The 11,253-nt window shown below is 52.4% G+C and overlaps 1 protein-coding gene across 1 annotated transcript in view; it reads left to right on the top strand.

The window, feature by feature from the left end:
- Nucleotides 1–3,745: 3,745 nt before the first annotated feature.
- CDCA4 (cell division cycle associated 4) overlaps nucleotides 3,746–11,253 on the top strand; it is a 21,495-nt gene continuing 13,987 nt past the window's right edge. The window contains exon 1 of the mRNA XM_024131010.3: nucleotides 3,746–3,785. The gene's annotated coding sequence lies outside the window, so the exon portion shown is untranslated. The remainder of the gene's footprint in view (nucleotides 3,786–11,253) is intronic.

The following is an 11,253-nucleotide window of genomic DNA, read 5'->3' as shown; positions in this document are numbered from 1 at the left end:
AAACAATAAATGCTGAAGAGCGTGTGGAGAAAAGGGAACCCTCCTGCACTGTTGGTGGGAATGTAAATTGGTACAACCACTATGGAGAACAGTATGGAGGTTCCTTAAAAAACTAAAAACAGAACTACCATATGACCCAGCAATCCCGCTACTGGGCATATACCCTGAGAAAACCATAATTCAAAAAGAGATATGTACCCCAATGTTCATTGCAGCACTAGTTACCATAGCCAGGACATGGAAGCAACCTAAGTGTCCATCAACAGATGAATGGCTAAAGAAGATGTGGCACATATATACAATGGAATATTACTCAGCCATAAAAAGAAACGAAATTGAGTTATTTGTAGTGAGGTGGATGGACAGAGAGTCTGTCATACAGAGTGAAGTAAGTCAGAAAGAGAAAAACAAATACCGTATATTAATGCATGTATGTGGAACCTATAAACATGGTACAGATGAACCAGTTTGCAGGATAGAAATTGAGACACAGATGTAGAGAACAATCTTATGGACACTAAGGGGGGAAAGCGGCAGGGTGTGGGGGTGTTGTTGTGATGAATTGGGTGATTGGGATTGACATGTATACACCGATCTGTATAAAATGGATGACTTATAAGAACCTGATGTATAAAAGATAGCTAGTGGGAAGCAGCCGCATAGCACAGGGAGGTAAGCACTGTGCTTTGTGACCACCTAGAGGCATGGGATAGGGAGGGTGGGAGGGAGATGCAAGAGGGAGGGGATATGGGGATATATGTATATGTATAGCTGATTCACTTTGTTATAAAGCAGAAACTAACACACCGTTGTAAAGCAAATATACTCCAACAAAGATGTTTTAAAAAAAAATAAATGAATATGCTCAAACTACAATAAAAGATTTAAAATTTTTTTTTTAAAAAGCAGGCATTCTACCTGAGTTATTTATTTATTTATTAATATTTGTTTGCTTATTTATTTAGGCTGCTCTGGGTCTTAGTTGTGGCACGTGGGATCTTTTTTAGTTGCGGCATGCATGTGAGATCTAGTTCCCGGATGACCAGGGATCAAACCCCGGGCCCCCCTGCTTTGGGAGCGCAGAGTCTTATCCACTGGAACACCATGAAAGTCCCCTACCTGGGTCTGCTGGTCAGACAAGTTCATGTTATCTTTGTTAAATAATTTGTCAGCAAGAAAAATAACTGGGTATGATAAAATTTTTCATGAGTGATCTAAATATGACTGTTGAAAACAAATGAATTGAATGGATGTGGATGAGATACAAGTTTCTAGGTAAACCTTTTAAATAGGTTCCTCAGACCTTTTTGATAACCTGAAACCTTACAGTTCTGCTAAGTTAAATTAAATGATGGGTAGTCATTAAACATCTAGATTATTCCCAAATAAGATAAAATACTGAAACATAACTAAAAATAGTTTCATTCACTTCTGGCTTCCTTTACAAAGGAAATAAAGATATTTTGGTCTATTGGTAAACATGCCACACTGGAAAATTTACTACAAGGATAATACGCTTTTAGGAATTATGAATTGTATTGAAAATTTGCTAGTAACAGACCATTCATAATTGTTTAAAACTACTAGAAATAATAAAGGAAAACAACTCTGTATACAAGGAAAGTAGGAAGTGTGTTTTTGGTAAGGAAAGGTATGAGGAATGGAAATGCACTTTGTTGAGGGAAAGTACTTTTGCTCTAAAGTGAATCTGATTGTTTCAGAATAGGAAAAAGGAAAGACAGGACAGAAGCTGGATGGTAATACTGAGTTGTAGGTTTGTGGAAAAGGAATCTGAAAAAAAGGAAATTTATGTGTGGTCAAGATGGCTAAAATTGAACTGCTATTACAAGGGTTTTAAAAATAAGCTTTAAAATCAGTAGTGTATGTACTTATGTAAAACTAAAACCTAAGTTTCATATGCTAACAGGACAAGGTTTTCTTGAATTGTTGCCTGCTTCTGATAAGAGATTGTGAAAGGTTTTTCCTTACCTTTTAGTAATCTGCTTAGAAAACCAAAATTGTGTTCTACCCAGATTATTTCCTGTGTTTCAGGTTGTCTTAATCAGGTATTTGATTACTTAAGAAAACTGAATCTTCTCAATATTAAAAGAGCTACATTTTGCTTACAACTATGTGACTTTTTGTATTTATCTTTGAAATCTTTTATCATTACTTTGGTCAAATAGATAATTAAGCATCATTTCTTAATGGTCCATTGTCCTGTTTGAGCAAATGTCCAAAATCTTTTGATATTTTTGATAAACTTTCCAAAAGTTGGGTTCTAAGTGAAGTCTTTCTGACCTTGAAGTAACTCTGGGCTCTTCCAGCAGGCCTTTGGAAAAGCTCAAAGGATTTGTCTCTCACCCGGTAAAATGTTAAACTAATCAGGCTTAGTTGATGTTAAATTACACGGGACGCTTGTTAAAGAAGAAGGAATACTAAACCTTTTAACTTTATATTTGTATAGGTATGTATTAATATAACTATTCCAAAATTGTATGAAATTCCCAACATTCTGAGATGTCCTGATATAATGTCATCAGTCATAATTTAAAAGTAGATGACAGAAATAAGATCTTCGTTGAGCTTGGGGATTTTCCTTGCTGTGTAGTAAAGAAAGCAAAGTTGCCCAAGGAGAGGTGTGGTCTTTGCCCTCGGGTCCTGGGAGGGGACGTCCTGCCAGCTAGCAGTGTTTTGCTTGGGGCCTGGGGCCACACCACATAGTCTTAATATGAGATTTAGGGTGGGGGTGTGGAAGCCCCGAGCAAGCACGGATCCTCCTGGCTCCAGCCCCTCACACACACGGAAGACGCAATCTTTATCTCTGCATCCTTTCGCAGTAATAAACCATGACAATAACAGTTTTCATCTAGTTTTGTGAGTCCTTCTGTGTATCCTATTTAGGACCTCTCCACTAATAAGTTATTTTTTAAAGAAACCTCCTCTCCTTTCCATTTCTTTTTAATTAATTTATTTATTTTTGGCTGTGTTGGGTCTTCGTTGCTGCACGCTGGCTTTCTCTACTTGCGGCGAGCGGGGGCTGCTCTTCGTTGTGGTGCGCGGGCTTCTCATTGCGGTGGCTTCTCTTGCTGCGGAGCACGGGCTCTAGGCGCGCGGGCTTCAGTAGTTGTGGCTTGTCGGCTCTCGAGCGCAGGCTCAGTAGTTGTGGAGCACGGGCTAAGTTGCTCCGCGGCATGTGGGATCTTCCCGGAGCAGGGCACGAACCCGTGTCCCCTGCATTGGCAGGAGGATTCTTAACCACTGGGCCACCAGGGAAGTCCCTCCTTTCGACTTTTGTGATTTCATTTCTTACAAGTAAACCTGAAGCCCCTGGAGGGACGAGCAGTCCAGGGAGCAGAGGCGCCGGGCTTCCCTCCCCTCCCCCGTCCCCTCCCCTCCCCCTGCCCTCCCCCGTCCCCTCCCCTCCCCCTGCCCTCCCCCCCCACCCCCACCCCGTCCTCTCCCCCGGCCCTACCAGCCCCGCCCACCGGAGGCCAGCGCAGGCGCACTGGGGCCGCGCGCGGAGACCTGGGAGCAGCCGGGGGCGGGGCGGCCGAGGGCGCGGGCCCAACGGCCAACGCGGCCGCGCGGGAACTCGGGCGCCAGGCCCCGCCCGTGGTTTGAACCAGAGTCTCCGCCCCCGCGCCCGGCCAATCAGCCGGCGGGGCGGCCGGCGCCACGGCGACCCATTGTGGGAGCTGCGCGGCACCGCCCACGGCGGCACCGCCCCTCCCGGCGGCCCCTCCCTCGGCGGTGGCGCGGGCGGCGCGGACGCGGGCTGCCAGGTGAGCTTCTCGGCTGGGCCCGGGCCTTTGTGCGGCGGCGGGGTCCCCGGGAGGGCTCGGGCGTGGGCGGGGGCCCTGGGAGCCTGTGGGGTCCTTGGGGGGCGGCCTGGGGCGGGAGACCTGGAGGGCTGAGGACAGGCTGGGGAGTTGGGGGGGGGCTGGGGGTAGTCCGGGGGAGGGGGCGGCCTGGGGGTCCGGGGGCGCGTCGGAGGAGGGGGCGCAGTCGCAATGACCGGCGCCCCCTTCCCGCTCGACGAGTGACCGGCCTCCTGGGATTCCCTCTCTGCTGCTGCAGACTAAACTTTGGCTGTTCCGCACCATTTCAAGTCAAAAATAATACATAGCCTTGCCTTTAGCCTAATTGGGGGCTCTTTTTAAGAGGAGAAACAGTTACGATGGGTCTGTTGGGCTCCTCCGCAGGGAAGTCCCTACATTGTCTTCTTACCTTTCACTTGGAAGGGGTCAGTGCAGGCCCTCCTGCTCCTCCTGGTTCCCACGAAGACCCTCCTGGGAGACCTGTAGGGACCCGGGGGGGCTCGGGCGTGGGCGGGGGCCCGGGGAGCCGGGGGGGTCCTTGGGGGGCGGCCTGGGGCGGGAGACCTGGAGGGCTGAGGACAGGCTGGGGAGTTGGGGGGGGGCTGGGGGTAGTCCGGGGGAGGGGGCGGCCTGGGGGTCCGGGGGCGCGTCGGAGGAGGGGGCGCAGTCGCAATGACCGGCGCCCCCTTCCCGCTCGACGAGTGACCGGCCTCCTGGGATTCCCTCTCTGCTGCTGCAGACTAAACTTTGGCTGTTCCGCACCATTTCAAGTCAAAAATAATACATAGCCTTGCCTTTAGCCTAATTGGGGGCTCTTTTTAAGAGGAGAAACAGTTACGATGGGTCTGTTGGGCTCCTCCGCAGGGAAGTCCCTACATTGTCTTCTTACCTTTCACTTGGAAGGGGTCAGTGCAGGCCCTCCTGCTCCTCCTGGTTCCCACGAAGACCCTCCTGGGAGACCTGTAGGGACCCTGGGGAGCCACTTGTCTGGCCTACTTGGATTTACAGCCCTGACCACAGTGCCACCAAGCTGCCGCCCCTCTGTCACTCATCCATCCCTCATTCTACGTCTCCTTCCGCCAACCGGTCTATCCTTCCATCCATCATCCACCCATCTACCCACCCATCCATCAATCCATCATCCATTCGTCGATCCTTTTATCCACCCATCTGTCCATGTTTCTAGGTTTCCTTCCTAATCTGCATTCCTTGTAGAGCGAGGAGTGGGTGGTGAGTGTTAGCGATGGAACCCTTGAATTTCATCCTAGGTCCTTTTAGCAGAACTGGGATTTGCAGTACTATACTGCCTTCCAGAAATGGCCCGGCCAGGGGTACCTTTCTCTGGAACCCCGGAGGGCAGGGCTGCCTCCCTGTAGTAGGCTGCATGCCTGTGAGTGTTCAGTTTGGGTTCTTTTCCTTTGTGTCTCAGTTTTAATTGCTTTGAAAAGGAATGTGAAGGATATTTTGCAGTAGCTTCCCTCCCCCATACTGTAGGAGACCCTGCTTCTCTCTAAGCTGCTCAAGGGGGTATCAGGGAACCAGGGATGCCAGCCTTGGGTGGTCTGAAGCTGGTGCTCTGTCTGCTTCCCCTGCAGGCTGGCCTAAGCTGCCCAGTCCAGTGGAGACAGACATCAGGGAGGGGAGCAGGATGTGGGGGGAGGAGGACTCCTAGACCCTGGCTGCTAAGGGAGTTGTCTAAAGTGGGCTCCTTGTTCCGCCCCATCCTGCTGCAGTCAGAGGACCAGGAAAAGTACCAGGCACGCACTTCCACAAGTCAGAGGCAAGCGCAGCTCTACATTTTCAAAAGCTTATTGTCCCCAAAGCAGGATTACCACGAAAAGCATCCACCAGGTAACTGCTTGCTGGGAGAAGCTGTGGTCCAAATAGAGAGTTTTCCTCTGCTGGAAATTGCCGTGTTTCCTCTTGTGGGGCCCTGTGTTGCTTACGCGGAACAGCCAGACTGAGTTTACTGTTCTGTTAAAATGAGGCAAAGGAGATACCGTCCGCTTACAAAATTAAGTTAAATATTGTATGAACTTCCTACATACAGTTGCTCTTTATTTTCAAGTTTCACCATGTTTTATAATTAAAGTTGAAATTCAGAATAAAAAAAATCAGTTACGACCTTTTTTTTTTGGAGAGAGAATGGCAGGTTTTATCTTGGAAGGAGGGCTGGAAGTTTCCCTCAACTTGCTAGTAGAACATATTCCCAGGCAGAGAAGGTTTGTGTATTTTATTCCAAGTAACAAAAGTACTTGAGGGAATTCCCTGGCGGTCCAGTGGTTGGGACTCTGCACTTTCACTTCCGTGGGCCCGGGTTCAGCCCCTAGTCGGGGAACTAAGATCCCACAAGCTGCACGGCACAGCCAAAAAAAAAAAAGTACTTGAAACCAACTTTTTAGTGCTAGCTTATGAAAGCTGCAGACAGGCGACAGTGGGGGGGTGACCGCCACACAACTCAGAGGTGGCCGCCGTCTCAAAATTTTGCTTTGCCTGCTCCGGCTTCAGTGTCCTTGATGAGTATTTCAAAGCCACGTAGTGAGACCGAAACTGAGAGTGTTCATGTTGATTTGCCTTAAGAACCTGAAACTCATGAGAGTGCTTGGCCGTGGCCGAAGGTCACGGTGACGAGTCTATCCCCAGCGCCCCCAGCCCTGCTGCTCTGGGTCTGGGGATCTGCATTTCCCACCGGCTCTTGGGATGGTGGCCACGTGCGTGAGAGCTGCTCAGGAGTGGGGACCTGGCTGTGACTGGGGTCCCCTCTGCTGGGAGTGCTCGGGGTGGGCGGGTGCAGTGCGGCGCGTGGAACTCGTGGCCCGTCTGTCCCTCTTCATGCTCCTCCGTCGGGCCTGCGCCTGGCCTGGAGGAGGCCTGAGGGCGGTCCCGAGCAGCGACGGGGGTCAACCCTGGCGGGCCGGCGGCCCGGGGATGTTGGAGGGTTTTGTGTGGCACATGCTAACTGAGGACGCGTGGCCCTCGGGTGTTTAACCAGCTACGTGGCGAGCCCTTCCAGCCGACTGTGGAGGTGACGGAGGTGGGTAATGCCTAACATTTTTTTGTTCAGCACTCAGCGGTGAGTCAGGCTCTGCGGTTAGGACAGCCTCGGAGGCGTAGGGCCTTGTGTCACCCCGTGTTAGAAGGGTTCAGTGCCCTCAAGCCACAGTCACTGCTGGGCAGGGAGCTGTGCCCCGCCAGGCCAGCCTGGGGGTTCTGGGTCCCCACCTCTGCCCTGAGCATCTCTCAGGGTCCCTTCTGAACCACGCTCTGGTCTGACTTTGTCCCACACACAGTTGTCTGAGGAGGGGGAACCCTCACAGGCCACCTTCTGAGATCATCGTGACCCCACCCGCTCACCCAGCCTCTGAGTGATGGGGCACTGCCCGCGCGCTGCTCCCTTCCGTAGATGTAAGTTGGCCAGCATCTTCTTTTGTGGAGTGTGGCACAAATTAACAGTCACTTAGGCTTTGGGACGTTTGCGGGGGATAATTTGGGCTGACTTTGAGCCCGTCTGTGTTCTGGCCCGCCCATCGGGGCGCGGGGGGGAGGGGCAGTATCGAAAGTGTTTTAGCTTTAATGTGGCACCACCCCCATCACATTGGTTATTGATGCATTTTTGTTTATTATGAAGGTATAATTTGATGCAATGAAAGGAACAGATGTTGGTTGTGCAGTTCAGTGACTTCTGACAAATGCATCCTCTCGTGTGACCCAGGCGCCCATCTGGCGGGGGCTGTATTCCCACCGTCCCAGGGAGTTCCCGCCAGTCGCGACTCGTCCGGGGCCACAGCCTGGGTTAGCGTTGCCTGTTCAGTGAGTTCATGTACAAGGCAGTGCGGTCCCTGCGCTCCTGTTCTTGCTTTGTTGTTCATATCCGCGTGGTGTTTTGAGATCCATCGTGGCGCGTCCCTGCGTCTCAGGGTGGGTTTTGTTTGCCAGGTGGTGTCCACTCTTCACCCATTCAACTAGCTGATTTTCAGTCTTAAGTAATGTCACGTCGGGTGGTGAGACCGGCGGGTGGGGGGCCTCGAGCAGGCAGCAGTGCTGGGGGGGGGAGGGGGAGGGCTGTGGCCGGGGAGGGTCTAGCTGGGGCTGGGGCTGTCGGAGAAGCACAGTGGGGAGCTCACTAGCAGCTGTGACAGATCGGGGCAGGAGAAATGGCGGAGGGGAATTGGTTCCTTCCTTCCTGAAGGCAGCTTGGTAAAATCGCGCAGCCCCTCGCCCTGCAGACCACTGAGGAGTCAGTGCTGGAGCTGGGAGGGCCGCCTCCACCCGCCTGGAAGGCTGGGAGGGCAGAGCCCTGGACAAGCCGTCAGTATGATCAGGGCGTTCGTTGTATGTTGGGACAGACTCGCGGCTGTCGCAAGTGGTGGTAAAGTTCTGGGTAACACGGCAGGTGTGGTGAGCAGGAAAGCAGGACTTGCCGAGACTCAAACACGCAGAGGAGCGCGTGCTCGGGAAGCGCTGGGAGCCCGTGACGACTGGTTCCCGGGTGTCTTTGTCCCGGGCTTTCTGCTGCTTTCCCGATTATCTGCAGTGACTGTGGAGGTGAGTGAAGGCTGCCTTGCGAGAAGAGCAGAGGCTGTTTATTCCGAGCTGCTGTGGCCAGGGAGCCGCCACCACCACTGCTACCACCGGGCTGAGCAGGGACTCGGGCAGCAGGGGGGTGGGAGCGCTTCCCAGTGGAGAGGGGGCTCGGGGTCCTGATGGGGGCTGCAGGGCTGGGGAAGCTGGACGGCTGACGAGACCCGGGCGCCACTGTGATGGCTGGGGCACATCCGGTTTTCTCCGGCTGGTCCTCAGTCGGAAGCGAGGACAAAGACCATGGAAGCGGTGGGTTACTGATCAAGCCGGGCCATTGGGGGGGATGTCACAGGGCTGTTGTAGGGCGTCCTGGGCTGGTTCCTGTGATGGCGGCTGGGTGTCATCGCTGTGTCCGTTCAGCCCCTCAGAGCAGATAGCCGAGCGGGCCCTCTGCCCTCTTCTCTCCTGGCAGTGCTGCCCAGGTGTTGACTGCATCAGGCTGCAGCTGGCCCGGAACACGCAGCCCCCTGGGGCTCCCGCTGGGTTGGCCACTTGTGAGTTCTTGGGCTGGGCGTTCTGAGGACCCCTCGAGGAAAGGGAGGTGGGGTCCCAGCGTTTCCCATGTAGCTTCCTGGCTGTGGGTCAGCCGTGGTCTCCAGCCCGACCCCGCCAGCCTGAGTGGCCGCTGACCTGAGCTGCGTGGGGCCCATGGAGGGTGACTCAACTTCCTCTGTTGGTAAACTCAGGCTTAATTGTGTTATTCGAGGGAGTTTGGTTTGGGCCTTAAATAATCTTTTTTTTTTTTTTGGCCACGCTGCAGGGCTTATGGGATCTTAGTTCCCTGACCAGGGATGGAACCTGGGCCCTCGGCGGTGAACGTGCGGAGTCTTAACCACTGGACCGCCAGGGGAGTCCCTGGGCCCGAAGTTAAATTGGTTGCTGTGCAGAGTCAGGATTTTAGGTTAGGGCGAAAAGATCCTAAAAGCCAGAGGTGATTAACTTGCCACAGAGGAACCCTTGAAACTTAATTTTTTCCCCCCCAACACAGGGTGTCTCTTTATAGACATAATTCGTATTTATTATAAATTAATTATAATTATAAATTGATTTATATTATAAATAATGTCTTTATTGACATAATTTATAGTAATTCTCAATATGCTTAGAAAATTTAAGCCAGTGACTTTTACACAAGTAACTGGGGAAAAAAGACTGTAAAAGTTGAATTTGTAGCCAAGACAAAATCCTGTGTGTTGGTGGTAAGCTGCTGCTTTTGTAAATGCAAGTTCGTGTGCCGGATGCACGGGGAGGCCAAACAAACTGAAACGCCAGAGTTTGGAGCAGAGAAAGGGTTATTGCAGGCCCGTGCGCGGAGACCAGGTGGCTCCTGCCCTAAAAAGCCTCGAGCGCCCTGGAGGGTTTCTGCGAAGCATTTTTAAAGGCCGGGCGAGGAAGTGGGGGTCGCAGGGTACGTGATCGGGTCGTGCAGCCTTTTCTGATTGGCTGATGCTGAGGGCACAGGGCGGGGTCACAGGGGTTCACACTATCAGTCCTTAGGCTCCAGGAGGCCTGGGGCTGTGCGCTCCTGGTCATCAAGTCGTTAACCTCTTCCATTTGGTGGGGGAGGTTTTCACATCTGCAAAACAACTTCAGGAAATGTGCATCAATTACTGTCATCTGGGTACTTCAGAGAGGCGCTAAAGCAGAGGCTGTGGGGCAAGGCCTGCACCGGGAAGGCCCCCGTGCTGTCCTGCCGCGTGACACTGGCATTCACTTAAAGGCAGTTAATAAGCGGCTGTGTGCAAGGTGTTATGATTGGCTGTGGCCTCGGGGTTATGTTGCTAAGTTAGACCTGTTTGCTGTTCTGGGGAAATTAGTCTTCAGGGGAATGAGCTATAGTCACTTAGTTTTTAAACTTTTTGTTTTGAAATATCAATAGTTATGGGTCCAGGGGCAGTTGTAAAGAAGTGTCCTGGAGGTACATCCTTGCCCGGCTGCCCAGTGTGGGCGTGTGCGTGAGATGCCCAGACACGCATCCCCACCAGGAAACTGGCTTCCGAGCAGCCACGGAGCTGATTCGGATTGTGAGAGAGAGAGAGAGAGAGAGAGAGATAGCACTTCCTGGACCCCCCACCGTGGTCCCCACACGGAGCCACGTCCTCGCCCCAGAGAGCCCCTCGGGCTCACCCTTGGCCGTGCACCCATCTGTCGTGTCAGGCTCCTTACAGAGGTGGAGACTGCCCTGGGCAGCCTTCTGAGATTGGCCTTCTCACTCTGCATGACCCCCTTGAGACCCATCCGAGTCCCCCAGCCACTGGTCACTCGTCCGTGCTGTGTGCTGCACGTGAGTGGCAGCCTCTCCCCGCTTGAAGGGCTTGGGTTCCAGTATGGGGCTCTTACGAGTGGAGGTGCTGTGAACATTCTGGTACGTATTTTTGTATGAACATTGGTTTTCATTTCTCTGGGATAAAAGCCCAAGAAGTCACTTTTAAAAAGTTTTTTAAATGTTAAGTACACAGGAGGTGAGAGCTACGACATTGAAAGGAGATTCAGAGGCCAGGGGACCTTTTTCTGTCTGTTTAAGCCTGCAGCTGGCGGGGCTCGGGGGCAGGCGGGGACGGGGCCGCTTCTTACTTCACCACAGAGCTTCCCATCAGCAGGTCAGCACAGGCGCTGCCGCCCAGTCCCAGAGCCCCTGGTCACACCGAAGTCATAGGCCAGCAGCAGCCACAGGAGGCCACGGGATTGTTTTGTTTTTTAAAGAAGGAAATCCAAAAATTTGCAAATTTAAAGGATTCTAACCCTCTTGGGACTTCGCTGGTGGCGCAGTGGTTGGGAATCCGCCCGCCAATGCAGGGGACACGGGTTCGAGCCCTGGTCCGGGAAGATCCCACATGCCGCGGAGCAGCTA

The sequence above is a fragment of the Physeter macrocephalus genome, chromosome 11, assembly GCF_002837175.3.
Source record: "Physeter macrocephalus isolate SW-GA chromosome 11, ASM283717v5, whole genome shotgun sequence".
Classification (NCBI taxonomy): Eukaryota; Metazoa; Chordata; class Mammalia; order Artiodactyla; family Physeteridae; genus Physeter; species Physeter macrocephalus.
This window is presented reverse-complemented; position numbering and strand designations above follow the sequence as displayed.